We start from the raw sequence: 17,755 nt of genomic DNA on the forward strand, positions 1-17,755 counted from the left end.
GGAATATTCATTTCTAAACCCAAAACTTTCTTTTTTTTTTTTTTTTTAACTTGACAGGTAGAGAGAGACAGAGAGAAAGGTCTTCCTTCCATTGGTTCATTCCCCAAATGGCCACTATGGCTGGCACTGCACCGACCCAAAGCCAGGAGCCAGGTGCCTCCTCCTGGTCTCCCATGTGGGTGCAGGAGACCAAGCACTCGGGCCATCCTCCACTGCCCTCCCAGGCCACAGCAGAGAGCTGGACTGAAAGAGGAGCAACCGGGACTAGAACCCTGTACCCATATGGGATGCTGGCACCTCACGCGGAGGATTAACCAAGTGAGCCACGGTGCCCACAACTTTAAGAACAGTTTAGTTCACAATGCTGAACTAAAGAGCGATCACGTTAATAGATTCTCTGCTTTCAGCAAAGGTTGCTCAATTAAAATCGATGTTTCACTCTACACTTCGTACCTTTCTGCTAAGTTCTGCTGTCAAACAATTTGTCTTAATTTAATCCATTGTTGCATAACTCTACCATTATTTTAACAACTCAAAAGGTGACAGTAACTGTGGTGAAGTACTGTTTGTTTTTTTTTTTTTAAAGATTTATTTATTTTATTTGAAAGGCAGAATTACAGAGAGGCAGAGGCACACAGAGAGAAAGATCTTCTATCCACTGGTTCACTCCCCAATTGGCCGCAATGCCTAGAGCTGGGTCAATCTGAAGCCAGGAGCCAGGAGTTTCTTCTGGGTCTCCCACAGGGGTGCAAGGGCCAAAGGACTTGGGCCATCTTCTACTGCTTTCCCAGGCCATAGCAGCAAGCTGGATGGGAAGAGGAGCAGCCGGGACTCAAACCAGCACCCATATGTGATGCTGGCACTGCAGGCAGTGGCTTTACATGATAAGCCACAGTGCCAGCCTCATGGTAAAGCACTGTTGAATCTCAAATTCCTATTGAACTTGGCGATTTGCTTGGCTTCACTGTTTCCAGGCACCGAGCATTCTGGGGACTCATACACAACTACATTCCAAAAACATTTCCACTGAAAATACCATACTTTAGGGAGCCCAATCCCTAAGTCTTCCCTGAATATGCACAATATTTCTTCACTTCTGCTTCCTGTCATACTGCTCCCATTGCATGAACTATGTTAGCATCACTTCCATTCCTATTTGCCGAATTCTTATCTCCCTCACTTTTTAACTGGATTTTAAATATCCTAACAAAAAACATTCAGTAGTATATAGAGGGAACTGTTACAATTTACACTGCCTAGGTATTTCACTTCATTTTATTTCATTAGGGTATAACAGTTTATTATTCCTTCTAAATGTATTACCTAAAATTCTATAAAGAACCACCCTTCCTGGACTATTTTGTTATCCTGAAGTAGAGCTCTTAGAGTAAATATAGGATAAATATTTGTCTAGTTCTGGCCCAAAGATGCACATTGAATTTTTACAGTAACATTATGAACTTTTTATTTTAAATAATGTTTTATAATTAATTGCAGACACTATTCTCTTTTGGTAGCAAACATTTATTTAAATCTTTCATAATTCAAGCATTATTAAAAGCCAGTATAATTGAAAATTGGATTCTCCCTCTAAAGCCATAAGTATCCAAAGCTTGAAATAGTTAACTTAAAAACAAGTAAAGGGCCGGCGCTGTGGAGCAATGGGTTAAAGCCCCAGCCTGCAGTGCCAGCATCCCGTATGGGTGCCGGTTTGTGTCTAAGCTACTCCTCTTCCGATCTGGCTCTCCTATGGCCTGGGAAAGCAGCAGAAGATGGCCCAAGTCCTTGGGCCCCTGCACCCACGTGGGAGACCTGGAAGAAACTCCTGGCTCCTGGCTTCAGATCCAGCCATTGCAGTCATCTGGGGAGTGAACCAGTGGATGGAAGACACCTCTCCCCCCCTCTCTCTGTAACACTGCCTTTCAAATAAATAAATAAATAAATTTAAAAAATAAAAAATAAAAAAACAGGAGCCAGCACTGTGGCTCAGCGGGTTAAAGCCCCAGCCTGAAGTGCCGGGATCCCATATGGGTGCTGGTTCTAGTACCGGTTGCTCCTCTTCCCATCCAGCTCTCTACTATGGCTTGGGAAAGCAGTAGAAAATGGCCCAAGTCCTTGGGCCCCTATACCTACATGGGAGACCCGGAAGAAGCTCCTGGTTCCTGGCTTCAGATTGGCGCAGCTCTGGCCGTTGCAGCCATCTGGGGAGTGAACCAGTAGATGGAAGATTTGGAAGAAGCTCTTGGCTCCTGACTTTAGATCAGCTCAGCTCCAGCCATTGCAGCCATTTGGGGAGTCAATTTGCGGATAGGAAACCTCTCTCTCTCTCTCTCTCTCTCTCTCTCTCTGTCTCTACCTTGCTCTGTAACTCTTTCAAATTAAAATACATACATACATATATATATATATACACACACACACACACATACACACACATATATATAAAGGGTTTGCTTAAAAAGCAATATATATAAAGGATTTGCTTATATATATATATATATATATATATATATGAAGGGTTTGCTTAAAAAATAAAGCAAACATCCCTGCACTAGATCCTATAGAAATACTTTCTAAAAATCTAATTGACCTTAATCTTTACAAAAATTATTTTAGCTCAAAAACTACAAAATCAAAGTTATGTTAATTCTACAAAGGAGAGGGTCTCTGACTTCATGCCACCATTTTAGAACCTCAATTTTCATCAAATTTGTCCATAAATCAAATGTCTGTGTGTCCTTGTTTAGAGGAGGTTCCTCTCGTTGAAGAGGACAGATACAAACACGGACAAGCAACTGCCTAAGCAACAGGAAAGAGTTCTGTACCAGTGTGCTTGGGAGAGAGCTCTGAGATAATCTCCAGAACTCCACGTAGACCCTGACTGCGAATGAGATCTAGAACAGGACTTTGAAGAAGCTCTTTTTGGTGGCGAGGTAGAATAGGTAGTGGTGGACTGAACTGAGACCGGCCCTGGATTTGGATTTTGACTTTGCGTCCCCTTTTCCATTTTCTTTGGGGGACAGAGCTAAAGACTGAGGTCTGCTTTGGGCCTGCTCAGATGCATCTTAGATCCACTCCGAGAATGTGAACGGAAGCCCCGATCAGACTTGGGTTTAGGTTTGCTCTCTGATCTGCATTTCCTGCCTTGTGATGGATCTTTGCTCTGAAACCTGGATTGGGAGTGGCTTTTTAACATATTTCCAGGTAGATCTACTGCGGATGCTCCTGCAACTCCTACCTGCTGGTCTTCTACACCATGACCTGGATCTGCTTCCCTGGTAAGATCGCCCATGGTTCTCTCAGGGCTCATCTTCAACAAGGCTAACATTTCTGCCATTTATTTCTGTACTATCCATTTTATCCACAGCACACTTCGTGTCCCAGTAAGAGCACAATTCAATTACAACCTCATTTGTGCATTCTCTGTGAGCATCCACCTCAGTTACTTCACCTGCTTGCCACATAAAATCTTTTGAATCTTGCCAACTGCACCGACTAAAAGGATTTTCTACAATTAGCCTGTATCCCACATAAACAGGCAGTCCACATCTGTCTCCACCAGAGGCTCTCCGACTGCTGTCTCCACCCCCAGCACTGCGGCTTCCCCAGCTGGAGCTGTTGTAATGGCCCCTGCCACGCTCCACCATCAAGCGCTGCCCATGGAGCTCCCTGTTGATCAATTCAACAGCTGTGTCTTTGGCATGGGGGGAATCCTCGAACTCCAGGCAGCCAGACACATTTCCAAGGTCTACCTCGAGGCGGCAGCCATGGCCACTGAAAAGGCACTGATGTCCCTCTCCCAGACGCTGTGACTCCCAAGTGCAGGAGTCTTGTCCATGGCCGGCACAGTCCCAAAGGCTGGCTGATCAAGGTTGGCACCTGGTGGTAGCTGACCCGCAGGTGAGCCCGGGACAGCGAGAGTCCAACATGCACCTCACTGCAGCGGTGGCCCAGTCCACGCAACAGTCACTACTCTTTTGATGCTCAAGTTGTTATACCCATGCTCTGTAGGTGCCCCTCAAGCTGCGTGTCATATCATGACCCCAACAGATTTTATCACTTCTTTGTTTTCTTCTATAAATCCCATCCCAGACATGCAATCATCTTGTTTTCCAAGGCATTCTGATTCCTTTCAAAGAGAAACCATATTTATAGAGGCAATCTAGGCACAGTCTCATCCTGAGTCTTATTTGGTGTCTCTCTAAAAGGCCTTTTCCAATCACTGTATACAAAGTAGCTCACCAGATAGCATCTCCACACAATCCTACTAACTCAACCCATGGACACTATTACAGGCCGCTTTAAATACCTGTGTATGTGTGTGTTCACTGACTATAAACCCTATTAGAGAGGGATCTTGGTCTTTTTTCTTCTTTTAAATCTCTATATCCCCAAGCTATAACAGAGATCCCAGCATTTGGTTGATACATAATACCTAGTAATTGCATGAAGAAATGACACCTATATTCTTCTGTTTCTATTCTAGAATTCTGATCTTACGTGTTTTTGCCATCCTGAGTTAGATCAACACTTCGCTGGTTCACAATCTTCATTTACTCAATAGAAAAAAAAAAGTACCAGATTTCTGAAATTATGATCAAGTGGCTTAAATATAATAAATAAGTTCCTTATTCAAATTTGGCCATTGCCACTTTAATAAACATGTGTGGATATTCTAAGCTATGAAACAATAGTAACAGAAGTTCATTCTACACTTAGAAAGTACTATACATTAATTTTTGTGAAGGTTCCAATAAGATCATTGAATTCAAATAACTCATTTGTAGAGAGGAATAAAAAATATACAACACAAAATGCCAGACAACACATGGATTACTGTCAAATAAGTAGTAAGATGTGATACAAGTACACAAAAGAATCAACTATTATTTTCTTAACAAATAAAACATGTATTTTATATGATAGTGACTTTTTTCAATGTAATTACTGCTAAAGTGCTTGCAGAATACTTCACACAGTACAAAGAATAGGATATAAGCCTCATATGGGTAGGACTGATACAAAGAACTCTAAATATATACCAGTACAGAATGAATGAACTTAACAAGCACCTTTATACATTTATTTCTCTTAATTCTGGCAGGACTTGATACAACCACAGAGAAATAAAACACAAGATTGACACACAGTTCATAACTAGTTAAATTTGAGCTAGAATTCCAGTTATTATCAGTCTTTTTTGCAAAAGACAAAATTTTAGAGAGAATTTCACCTAGTTATTTTTAAAAAATATGAATTACTTTGTTAACTTTTTTCTGCATTATAAATTAGCATGGCAATTTCTAGAGCTCTAAGTCACAAAGCTGATCTGTATTAAACTGAATGAGCCCTTTAGAGATGACATGAGAGATTCATGGAATAGACAAACAGTGAAATCTTTAGATGAAAGACTTTATTCAAGTTAGTTCACAGAGGCAAGAATCATGACTTCTGTGTGCTCCACGCAGCTGTTCAAAACCTATTCTGCATGGATGCTGAGAACACTCTGTGGCTTCTACCGGGTAAATTCTAAACAGCATTTCATGCCTCTGAAAGCATTCTATATAGAAATTGACTAGTTTCCCGTTTATGTTATAATTAGATCCACGCTTATTAACTTGCTAAGGAAAAAAACTATGGCTTACTTTTTTTTTTTTTTTTTTTTTAGTTTATTTTAACCCAATCACCACTCCCCAACTCCCTGCCACTGGCTCACAGCATCACTCTCTGAAATGGACCACCAGACACAAATTTATTTTTATTTACCTGAACATCAGTAATGTACAGTGCTGATCTGATCTGCAATATAGTTCACTCTGGAACAGTGGCTTCCTTGAAAACACACATCAATACACTCTTTGAAACATCCAATAACATCACATTTCAACTTGTAGAAAGCCATCAGTGTCTGATATAAGACTTGCTTTGTTTTACCTCTCAATAACACTTGCTGTATTGCTTTAACAAGTGAAGAAACACAAAGAAAGTCACTGTTGTGTAGACAGTGAGAAGTGGACTGATAGTTTAACCTTTGGCCCGTTTACGAAGCAAGCTGAGCAGGAGTGTGCTCCATGGTCCTGGCATAGGTTATTCTGTATCCACTGTCCTCCAGCATACTTGAGAAACTAATCTCCCTTTTTTTTAATCTTCTGAAATTCATTTATTTGGGAGAGAGAGACACACACACAGAAACATATCTTCCACCTGCTAGTTCACTCCCCAGGTATCTATAAGAGCAAGATTGGGCCGGCTGAAGCCAGGATCCTAAAACTCAGTGCAGGTCTCCTCTGTGGGTGGCAGGCATCCAGCTACTTGAGCTATCACCCACTGCCTCCCAGAGTGCACGTGAGCAAGAAGCTGGAACTGGAAGCACAGCCTGGCCTCAAACTCAGGAGCTTAAAGAAGAGTTGTGGGCATCCCAGATGGCATCTTGACCCTGCACCAAAAGCCCACCTTGAGAAACTAATCTTTAAATCTCAATAAGAGGCTGGCGCTGCGGCTCACTAGGCTAATCGCTGGCACACAGGGTTCTAGTCCGGTTGGGGTGCCGGATTCTGTCCCGGTTGCTCCTCTTCCAGGCCAGCTCTCTGCTGTGGCCCGGGAGTGCAGTGGAGGATGGCCCAGGTGCTTGGGCCCTGCACCCCGTGGGAGACCAGGATAAGTACCTGGCTCCTGCCATCGGATCAGCGCGTTGCGCCAGCCGCAGCGAGCCCGCCGCGGCGGCCATTGGAGGGTGAACCAACGGCAAAGGAAGACCTTTCTCTCTGTCTCTCTCTCTCTCTTATTGTCCACTCTGCCTGTAAAAAAAAAAAAAAACCCTCAATAAGGATGTGCTACTAGATGGTTTTTTAAAATTATAGGAAACCATATTTTTAAATACTCTACTTTTTTTTCATGGAATTCCTAATGCTATGCAAAGGTCTTTTACATAAAAACAAATCTGTACAAATTGGGTAATTCTCAACCGATGTAAATTATATATTAATTCAAAATTTGCGGGAAAAAGGAATTAAAACATACTGTGCATTTCCACAAACTTTCTGCAGATTCCCTTATACAACTGTCTTTACTATGTTTTTTTTTCTTAAGATGTATTTGTTTATTTCAAAGTCAGAGTTACAGCATGAGAGAGGGAAAGACAGAGAGAGATTTTCCATCTGCTGGTTCACTCCCCAGATCGCTACAACCACCAGGAATGGGCCAGTCTGAAGCCAAGAACTTTACCAAGTCCCCCACATCGGTGGCAGGAACCCAAACACCTAGGCCATCTTCTGCTGCCTTTCCTAGGCCATTAGAAGGGAGCTGGATGGGAAGTGGAGCAGCTGAGTCTTGAACTAGCACCCATATGGGATGCCGGCGCCAGAGGCAACAGTTTTATCTGCTTTGCCACAATGCTGGCCCTTTCACTATATTCTTAAATCATTTTAATAGTAGTAGAAAACTTCATTTTCACCCTTAAAGAAAGTTTTGAAGTATAAGTATTTTTCATTGTTTTGTGATACAGAAGTAAATAAAATGTTATTTTAAATTATCATAATTTGCCTTTACTTACTTTTCTATTTAATTATGAAATTAAAAAATTAATCTCATGTAATATGTTAATCTTTTATGAAAAATGAAGATTAACTCTATTTAATTACTGAAGAAAATATAAAATCAATTGACATTTTAAATGGCCTAACCTAATTGATCTAAAACCTATTCAGATAAAAAAAGATAAAGTTAACATTAATTCATGATAAAAATCTCCAAAAAATCTAGAGTAGAAGGGAACTTCCTTAAAACAAAAAGTACACAAAAACCCCTATACCTGACATACTTTTAATATGATCAGGGACAAGGCAGGAATCTCCTCTCTCAGCACTCTTTTTTTTTTTTTTTTTTTAAGATTTATTTATTTATTTTAGAGGCAGAGTTAGAGAGAGAGGGAGAGACGGGGAGTAAGGTCTTCCATCCGCTGGTTCACTCCCAAAATGGCAGCAACAGCCAGAGCTGTGCTGATCCAAAGCCAGGAGCCAGGAGCTTCTGGGAAAGCACTCAGGGGCAGGGGCCCAAGGACTTGGATCAGAAGAGCGGCAGTCAGGACAAGAATCGGTGCCCACATGGGATGCCAGCAGCACAGGTGGAGGCTTAGCCTACTACGCCATAGGGCCGGCCCTCTTAGCACTCCTTTTAACACTCTGCTCAAAGTCCTATCTAGTATGAGGCAAGAAAAAGAAACAAAAGGCATACAAATCAGAAAGAAATAAATCTGTATCCACTGATAATGTGATTGTCTATGTTTAAAAAAAAAAAAAAAAAAGCCAAAGAAGTTGCCAAAATTTCCTGGCGCTAATAATTGAGTTTATCGAGGTTGTAAGATACAAGGCCAGTATACCAAAGTCAACTGCTGTTTTACACATTCACAATGAACAATGAGAATATGAGATTTTTAAAATTATAATAGTGTGGTGGGATGTCTGTGCTCTGTGCACTATGGCATTATGCGTAAAGCAGCCATCTGCAGCACCTGCATCCCAAATGGGCACTGGTTGGAGTCCCCGCTGCTCCACTTCCTATGCAGCTAGCTAGCTGTTGCTAACAGGCCTGGGAAAGCAGCGCTTGGGCCGCTACACCTACATGGGAGACCCGGAGGAAGCTCCTGGCTCCTGGCTTCAGACAGGCTGCTCAGTTCCAGCCATTGCAGCCATCTAGGGAGTGAACCAGCAGACAGAAGAGCTCTCTCTCTCTCTCTCTCCCTTTGTCTCTCTAAATAACTTTTTTCCATAAAAAAAAAAAAAAGAGAGAGAGAGAGAGAGAGATACATGATATTAATGCTGTTTTCATGTCTATTAACACAATATCCATTCTGAAGAGCATGGACTAAGAAGTAATTTCAACTTTTAAGTCTTAATATTAAAGAATTGTATTTTTTAGAAGATTTTATTTATTTATTTGAAAGAGCCACAGACAGTGAGAGGGAGAGACAGAGATAAAGGCCTTCCTTCCATTGGTTCATTCCCCCAAGTGGCCGCAACGGCCGGAGCTGCGCTGATCCGAAGCCAGGAGCCAGGTGCTTTCTCCTGGTCTCCCATGTGAGTGCAGGGGGCCAAAGACTTGGGCCATCTTCCACTGCCCTTCCAGGCTATAGCAAAGAGCCAAATTGGAAGAGGAGCAGCCCGGCGCCCACATGGGATGCCGGTGCCATAGGCGGAGGATTAACCTACTGCACCATGGCGCCAGCCCCAAGAATTGCATTTCATAAGACTATAGCTGCTATAGATAGTGATTCAACAGATAAAACTGGACAAAGTATTGAAAATCTTCTGGAATGAATTAGCCATTTTAGATGCTATTAAGAACATTCATAGAATGTTAAAAATAAATATTAATAGGAATGTGGAAGAAGTTGATTCCAACCCTCGTGAATGACTTTGACAGGTTCAAGATTTCAGTGGCGCAAGTAACCACAGATGTGGTAGAAACAGCAAACAGAAATAGAAGTCGAGCCTGAAAATGTAAATGAACTGATGCAATTAACTTTAAGATGGGGACTGGCACTGTGGCACAGACGGCTAAGCCTTCGTCTGTAGCACCAGCATCCCATATGGGTAACGGTTCGTGTCGGCTGCTTCTCTTCCCATCCAGCTCTCTGCTATGGCCTGGGAAAGCAATTAAAAATGGCCTAAGTACTTGGGCCCTTGCACCCACATGGGAGATCCAGAAGAAGCTCCTGTCTCCTGGCTTCAGATCAGCCCAGCTCCAGCCATTATGGCCATCTAGGGAGTGAACCAGTGGATGGAAGACCATACTCTCTGTCTTTCCCTCTCTGAAACTCTACCTCTCAAATAAATAAGTAAATTAAAAAAAAAAAAAAACTTCAAGGAATGTTTTTTTCTTATGGATGGACAAAGAACATGATTTCTTGAGATGGAATCTACTCCTGGGAAGATGCTGTTGAAGAGTAATGAAATGACATCACAGGATTTAGAATATTATTAAATAAACTTAATAAAGCAGCCACAAAACTTGAGAGGATTAACTCTAATTTTGAAAGAAATTCTGTGAGTAAAATGCTGTCAAATAGCATTGCATGCTATGGAGATATATTTCATAAAAGAAAAGTCAATTGATGCAGCAGATTTAATTGTTGCCTTATTTTAAGAAATTGTCACGGTCATCCCAACCTTCATCAAACACTACCGTGATCAGTCAGCAGCCACAACATTACAGCAAGACCTCCATCAGCAAAAAGTCCACTGACTTGCGGCTGGTGTTGTGGTATAGTGGGTTAACCCAAAGCCTATAGTGCTGACATCCCATATGAGCACTGGTTCAAGCTTTCACTGCTCCACTTCCAACCCAGCTCTCTGCTAATGCACTTGGGAAAGCAGAAGATGGTGCAAGTGCTTGGGGCCCTGCACCTAGGTGGGAGACCTGGACTGAGTTCCTGACTCCTGGCTTCTGCCTAGCCCTGGCTGTTGCAGTCAGTTGTGAAGAGAACCAGAGGATGAAAGATGTCTCTCCCTCTTTCTTTCAAATAAATAATCTTACCAAAAATATATATATTATGACTTACTGAAGGCTCTGATCATCATTCTCATTTTTTAGCAAAAAAGTATTTTTAAGATATAACAGTAGTAACACTTAATGGACTACAGTATAGTGTAAATATAACATTTAAATACACTGGAAAGCCAAAAAAATTTCTATGATTCACTTTATTTAAATACCTGTTTTATTGCAGGGGTCTGGAACAATATATATAATACCTCTGAGGTATGCCTGTAAGTAAATGGGGAAAAAGGAACAAGTCCCCATACAGGAGAATCCCAAATTATTTGTACAACTGGTCCCTCTTCAAGAAGGTGGAGCTTAAATCCCCACTGCTTGAAGGTGGGCCCCACTGAGTGACCAACTTCTAAACAGTAGAATATAGAAAGGAGGAAAGAAAGTAACTTAACACTTAATACTTAAATACTGCCAAGCCAGGTGATCAAGGTTAACATCACCAGCAATAAGCCATGCGGACAATATGTATCCTTGATGTGATGTGTTAGGAATGGCATTTCAGCAGGAGATTCTAATTCAATCCCATCAAGGTGGCATGTACCAATGCCATCTCACTAGTCCAAGTGATCAATTTCTGTTCACAATTGATCATAATGATAGGTCTAAGAGTCAAAGGGATCACATAAACAAGACTAGTGTCTGCTAATACTAACTGATAGTATTAAGAAGGAGAGAATGATCCAACATGGGAAGCGGGATACACAGCAGACTCATAGAATGGCAGATGTCCTAAACAGCACTCTGGCCTCAGAATCAGCCCTTAAGGCATTCAGATCTGGCTGAAGAGTATTTTAGGCATGGAAAGCCAAGACATTCTGACAAAAAGAAAAAAAAAAAAAAACCTAAATGAAAGATCTCTGCAAGTGAGATCCCAGTGGAAAGACCGGGCCATCAAAGGAGGTACCTTTCTCTGAAGGGAGGAGAGAAGTTCCACTTTGACTATGACTTTAGACTTATGACTTATGTCTAAATAAGATCAGAGTCAGCAAACTCAAAATTCTTCCATAGCCTTGGCAACTCATGACAAGAGCCTAGGGTGATTGCTGATGCCATAAACAAGAGTGTCAGTTGTTTAAGTCAACAACAGGAGTCACTGTGCACTTACTCCTCATGTAGGATCTCTGTCCTTAATGTGTTGTACAATGTGAATTAATGCTATAATTAGTACTCAAACAGTATTTTACACTTGTGTTTCGGCGTGGTTGCAAACTGTTGAAATCTTAATATATTCTAAATTGATCTTCTGTATATAAAGATAATTGAAAATGAATCTTGATGCGAATGGAATGGGAGAGGGATCAGGAGATGGGAGGGTTGTGGGTGGGAGGGAAGATATGGGGCGGGGGGGAGCCATTGTAATCCATAAACTGTACCTTGGAAATTTATATTTATTAAATAAAAGTTAAAAAAAAGAATGGCATTTCAGCTCTGTAGTCTTACCAAAATCCATAATCCCAGACCAATTATAAGAAACACAAAAGAAAAATGCAAATTCAGTTATACTGCACAAATACCCAACTACTACTCCTTAAAACAATCAAAAACAAAGTGTGAAGCATTGTCACAGACTGGAGGAGGCTAAAAAGACAAGAACTAAATGCAGTGTGGTATACTGGATGGGAATCTGGAACAAAAAAGGGAGGAAAGCAGGGCTGAAACAACAGCACAGGGAGAAATGAATACAATCCAAGTCAGTAAAATGTGAATGTTATGAACAATGTACCAATGTTGATTCCTTATTTACAACAAACACACATAAGAACCTAAGATATTAACAACAAGGGAACATTACTGAGAGATATATGGGAACCTTGCAAAAGTTTTATAATTTTTCTATAAATTTAAAACTACGCTAAAAAAAGGTTTTTTAAGTTAAAAAATTTCATGAAGGAGCCAGCACTATGGAGTCTGTGTGTTAAACTGTCACCTGCAATGCTGGTATCCCATATGGGTGCCAGTTCGAGTCCCAGCTGCTCCACTTTTGATCCAGCTCCCTGCTAATGTGCCTGGGAAAACAACAGAAGATGGAGACTGGGAAAAAGGTATTGGCTCCTGGTTTTGACCTGGCCCAGCTCTAGCTGTTATGGCCATTGGGGGAGTAAACCAGAGGATGGAAGATCTTTCTTTGTCTCTCCCTCCCTCTCTCTTGTAACTCTGTCTTTCAAATAAACAAAATAAATCTTTTCCAAAAAATTTAAGGAAACACACAGAGACAGTAATATACCAAAAGAGGGACAAAAAAGTATAAGGTATAGAGAAAACAAACAGCAAAATGACACATTGGTCTCTCCTTATCAGTAACTACTTTATTTATTTATTTTTTTTTTTTTTGACAGGCAGAGTGGACAGTGAGAGAGAGAGAGACAGAGAGAAAGGTCTTCCTTTGCCGTTGGTTCACCCTCCAATGGCCGCCGCGGCCAGCGCGCTGCGGCCGGCGCACCGCGCTGATCCGATGGCAGGAGCCAGGAGCCAGGTGCTTTTCCTGGTCTTCCCATGGGGTGCAGGGCCCAAGCACCTGGGCCATCCTCCACTGCACTCCCTGGCCACAGCAGAGGGCTGGCCTGGAAGAGGGGCAACCGGGACAGAATCCGGCGCCCCGACCGGGACTAGAACCCGGTGTGCCGGCGCCGCAAGGCGGAGGATTAGCCTAGTGAGCCGCGGCGCCGGCTCAGTAACTACTTTAAATGTAAACGGACTGAACTGTGTGGTCAAGACAGAAATTGACAAAATAGGTTTTTTGTTTTGTTTTGTTTTTTTGTATACTTTGTTTTGTTTTAAGCTCCAAATATGCTGGAGGGATTGGAGACAGAAACAAGACTGACCACAAAGACACTTAGCAGAGTAAATTGCTCATGGTGTGGCCCCTGAAAAGGGAAGGAGAAACAACAAAGATGACCCTTGGGTTTTAGCCTTTATACAACTTGATGGATGATGGTATCTCCAAGGAATAAATAAACTGATAGGCTGTTTAATTAATGAAAAGATTGTTGGATTTTAATACAAAGAATATCAGGTTTAACAAAGTATGAAAAAGAACAAACTACTATCTCTCTGAACGTGAGAGAAGTCAGGAACAGTTATGTTAAATTGGGTACAGCAATTGGATCTGAAAGAGCAAGTATAAATCTGACCAATGAGAAGGCAGAGTTAGATGAAACAATCGGGGATATATACTAAAAAAAAAAAAAAAAAAATAGGGGCGAACACTGTGGCATAGTGGGTAAAGCTGCTGCCACCTGCAGTGCCGACATCCCATATGGGCACTGGTTCGAGTCTTGGCTGCTCCACTCTCGATTCAGCTCTCTGCTATGGCCTGGGAAAGCATTAGAAGATGACCCAAGTCCTTGGGCCCCCTGCATCTACATGTGAAACCCGGAAGAAGCTCCTGGCTCCTGGCTTCAGACCAGCCCAGCTCCCGCCATTGTGACCATGAACCAGAGGGTCAAAGATCATTTTATCTCTCCCTCTCTCTGTAATTCTTCCTTTCAAATAAATAAAATAATTTTTTTAAAAAAAAAGAAGCAATGTCTTTCACTGCAGTCAGAGCAAAGGCCCCATTGCTATGATAGTATTTAAAACACAATGAAAAACACATTTTAAGAGGTGTCTTAAGAGCAGACATTTGGCCCAGTGGTTAAGATATCCACATTCCACATCTGAGTGCCTGGGTTTGATTCTTGGCTCCAGCTCGACTCCAGCTTCCCACCAAAGCAGACCCTTGGAGGTAGCAATGATAGCTCAAGTGATTGGGGTTCTGTAGCCCATATGGGAGACCTGGACTGAATTCCCAGCTCGCAGTTCTGGCTCCAGCATAGCCCCAGCCACTGTGGGCATTCTAAGGAATGAACCAAGGAATGGGGAACTCTGTCTTTCTTTCTGTGGGGAGCAACTGAGACTAGACTAAGTTACTGGAATTAAGACTTATTCTATGCATCTGCTCTCCCACAATATGGCGCTGAGAGAGGGAGCAAACAACCTCTACGCAGCTGCCTCTCGCCAATTTGACTGATAAGCTGCAGGAGCTGATCCTGCTCCTGATTGGAGGAGAGCAGCGTGCTCGGCGTGTGGGTAGCAGAGTTGGGATTGGTGGAAGAGGACTATAAAGGAGGAGAGAGACAACATGCACCAGGAACATCTGAAGGAACACCTGAGGAACATCTGAGCAGCCCCCGAGAGAGCCGGCCGGCGGTGTGCCACTCCTCCGCGGAGCTAACCCGGGACAGCATCGTTCCTCGGTGAGTGAGGGACCGGCAGCTAACCTGGGAAGAGCGGGCAGAAAGAACAGCGCAGGGTCTAGTGTCGTTCCTCCGCGAATGGGGGAGCGACACTCTCTACCTCTCTTTGTCTCTGCTTGTAAAAGAGAAGTGTAACTTTCCAAGAAAATACCTTCTTAAAAATTTTTTTTTCTAACTTTGAGAGGCAGAGGGACAGTGGAGGAGACAGACAGCTAGCTCTCATCTACTAGTTCACTCCCCAAACAGTAACAGTGGCAAGGACCGTGCTGAGACCAGAGAACTCAACCCAGGTCTCCCAGGCAGCTCACAAGAACACAATCACTTGAGCTATTACAGCTGCTTCCCAGGGTCTGCACTGGGGGGAAGCTTGGCTCAAGAACAAGAGGCAGGAAGTGCACCAGGCACTCCCAAGGGGGAAGTGGGTGTCTATCACTACACTAAATACCCAGTCCAGAAAGTTACAGTTCTACCAGCAACTTTTATATTCATTTACTCTGCTTACACAAAACTCAGTGTTGCCTTCAAGACACAAAAGTCATCAGTTTGAAATACATTTAGTCCTCCAGTAAATGCTATCATTATGACAATTTCTTAAGAGATGTATGTGCACAAATCCTGTCAGACTTAAGCAGAAACATGTTGGAGGTTCAATTTTTATGATTCTGTTGTCAATATGAGTACATATCTTGGAAGTTTGCTTCTAAAAAGGTACTTTCTCTTAGGGAGATGCAAAGCCAAATCTATTCCATGTTAAATAATAACTGTTGGTTATTTAATTTTGGAGAGTTTACTTTTTATTTTAAAATATTTTAAACATTATCAATTGTAAAAAATTTATAGCTAATGGCTTTAGATTAGAGCATTAATAGATTATTAAACATCATTAAAATGGTCATTTTAAAAATTTATACTTTGTTATAATTGTTTTTTTAAAAGACTTATTTATTTTATTTATTTGAAAGTCAGAGTTACAAAGAGAGACTGATCTTCCATCCACTGGTTCACTCCTTAAATGGTCACAACAGCCAGGACTGGGCCAGGTCAAAGCCAAGAGCTTCTTTTGGGTCTCCCACGTGGGTCAGGGGCCCAAACAATTGGGCCATCCTCTGCTGCCTTCCCAGGCAATTAGCAGGGAACTGGATTGGAAGAGGGGCAACAGGGATTCAAACTGACGCCCATATGGGATGCTGGTGATCCAGATGGCAACTTAAGGGGTCTGGCGCTATGGCACAGCCAGTTAGGTTATGTTTTCAATGCCAATATTAGCTGATATTTATTTATAAGCTTCCCTAAGAGAAGGTTTTTATTAGGGAGATAAACAAGCTAGTTGCTGTTGTTTTAAAATAAAGTGTTGTAATAGCATGAATGAACTAACCACTTGATCTCAAAGACAGCTGTAAAAGCAGTTCCTTGTGGACAGCAGAACTGGAATGTATTAAATCAGCAAGCAAATAATAATTTCATGTGCTTGACTACAGTTATCTGGAAATAGAAGGGAGGAAATCCATGTAGGCTGGGGCTGGGACAGTCTAAACCCAGAAGCCAGGAGCCAGGAGCTTCTTCTGGGGCCTCCCATGTGAGAGCAGGAGCCCAAACACTTGGGCCTTCTTCCTCTGCTTTTCCCAGACCACTAGTAGGAAGCTGGAACAGAAGTAGAGCAGCCAGGACTTAAATAGGCACCTATATATAGGATGTCAGCATTGCAGGCGGCAGCTTAACCTGCCATGCCACACCGCCCACCCCAAAAGCTAAAATTTTTTAAAAGGCTTTAAAGCTCAACTGCTCATATCTACTTCAACACATAAAGCTAGAAAAATCTCAAGGAGCTTGTCTAACTCAATTCTCCCCAACAGAAGCAATTTCTAGCTATCTAAACTGAACAAATTAAGTGATTTTTCAGCAGAAACTGTTACTAATGTTAAGAAAAGGTACTGAGCATGAATTAATAAAATAAAGATCAAAGTTTTCACTTTTATGAAACATCTCATCAGGAACCATATCAATAAAACACAGTAACATGCAAGATCTCAGCTAAATTATCTACTCACAGTAAAGGAAAAAAATCAATCAAAATAAGCTTCAACTCTTTTGATACTACATAACCTATACATGGGTGAGATTTTCCATCTTTTCAACTTCAGTAAACTGATGTTCAAAAAATAATGAGCATTTCTACTTATTTACAAAAGATCAGGGTAATTTTGACACAGAACTTCTTAGTAGTGAAAATTACTAAAGCACTAAAAATCAAGAGAACCAAGACTTCACAGGTCAGCTAAGGGACTGCAGAGTAAATGCTACTTGCTCAACCAGACTCTAGAGGCGGGGCCCAAACAGAGGCCGTTCAATAAACTTCCCAGGTGATTCCAATGTGCAGCCAGTATCAAGAATCACTATCAAGAATCACATCTGCAGAGTTTAAATCTTGGCCTCTGCAAGTTATTTAACTTGTCTTTGCCTTGCATTTACTCATCTCAGAAATGAAGGTAGTGGGACCAGTGGTGTGGCATGGTAGGTAAAGCTAATATGGGTATCAGTTCAGGTCCTGGCTGCTCCACATCAGATCTAGGTCCCTGCTAATGGCCTGGGAAAAGCAGTAGCAGATGGCCCAACTGCTTGGGCCCCTGCCACCCATGTGGGAGACCCACAGGAAGCTCCTAGATTTGGCCTGGCTTGGTCCTGACAGGTGTGATGACGGGGGGGGGGGGGGGGGGGGGGCAGAAGATGGAAGATCTCTGTCTCTCCTTCTCTCTATATAACTCTGACTTTCAAATAAACAGATAAATCTTAAAAAAAAAAAAAGATGGTAGTAATAACACCTACACTTCAGTGTTGCTCAGACAATTAAACGAATTAGTGTTTATAAAGCGCTGGGATCAATGCATGACATATATCAATTCTTTCATTCAAAAGTATTTACTGGCCGGCGCCACGGCTCACTAGGCTAATCCTCTGCCTGCCGCGCCAGC

General features: G+C 42.0%; 1 protein-coding gene and 1 pseudogene across 7 annotated transcripts in view; both read right to left on the minus strand.

The window, feature by feature from the left end:
* The window catches only part of FCHSD2 (FCH and double SH3 domains 2), a 314,783-nt gene that overhangs the window by 176,190 nt on the left and 120,838 nt on the right, over positions 1 to 17,755 (minus strand). The window lies entirely within an intron of this gene.
* On the minus strand, positions 2,780 to 4,513 carry LOC138847633 (serine/arginine-rich splicing factor 6-like; annotated as a pseudogene).

The sequence above is a fragment of the Oryctolagus cuniculus genome, chromosome 1 (genome assembly GCF_051225735.1).
Source record: "Oryctolagus cuniculus isolate XC-2025 breed Fujian yellow rabbit chromosome 1, ASM5122573v1, whole genome shotgun sequence".
In the NCBI taxonomy this organism is placed as follows: Eukaryota; Metazoa; Chordata; class Mammalia; order Lagomorpha; family Leporidae; genus Oryctolagus; species Oryctolagus cuniculus.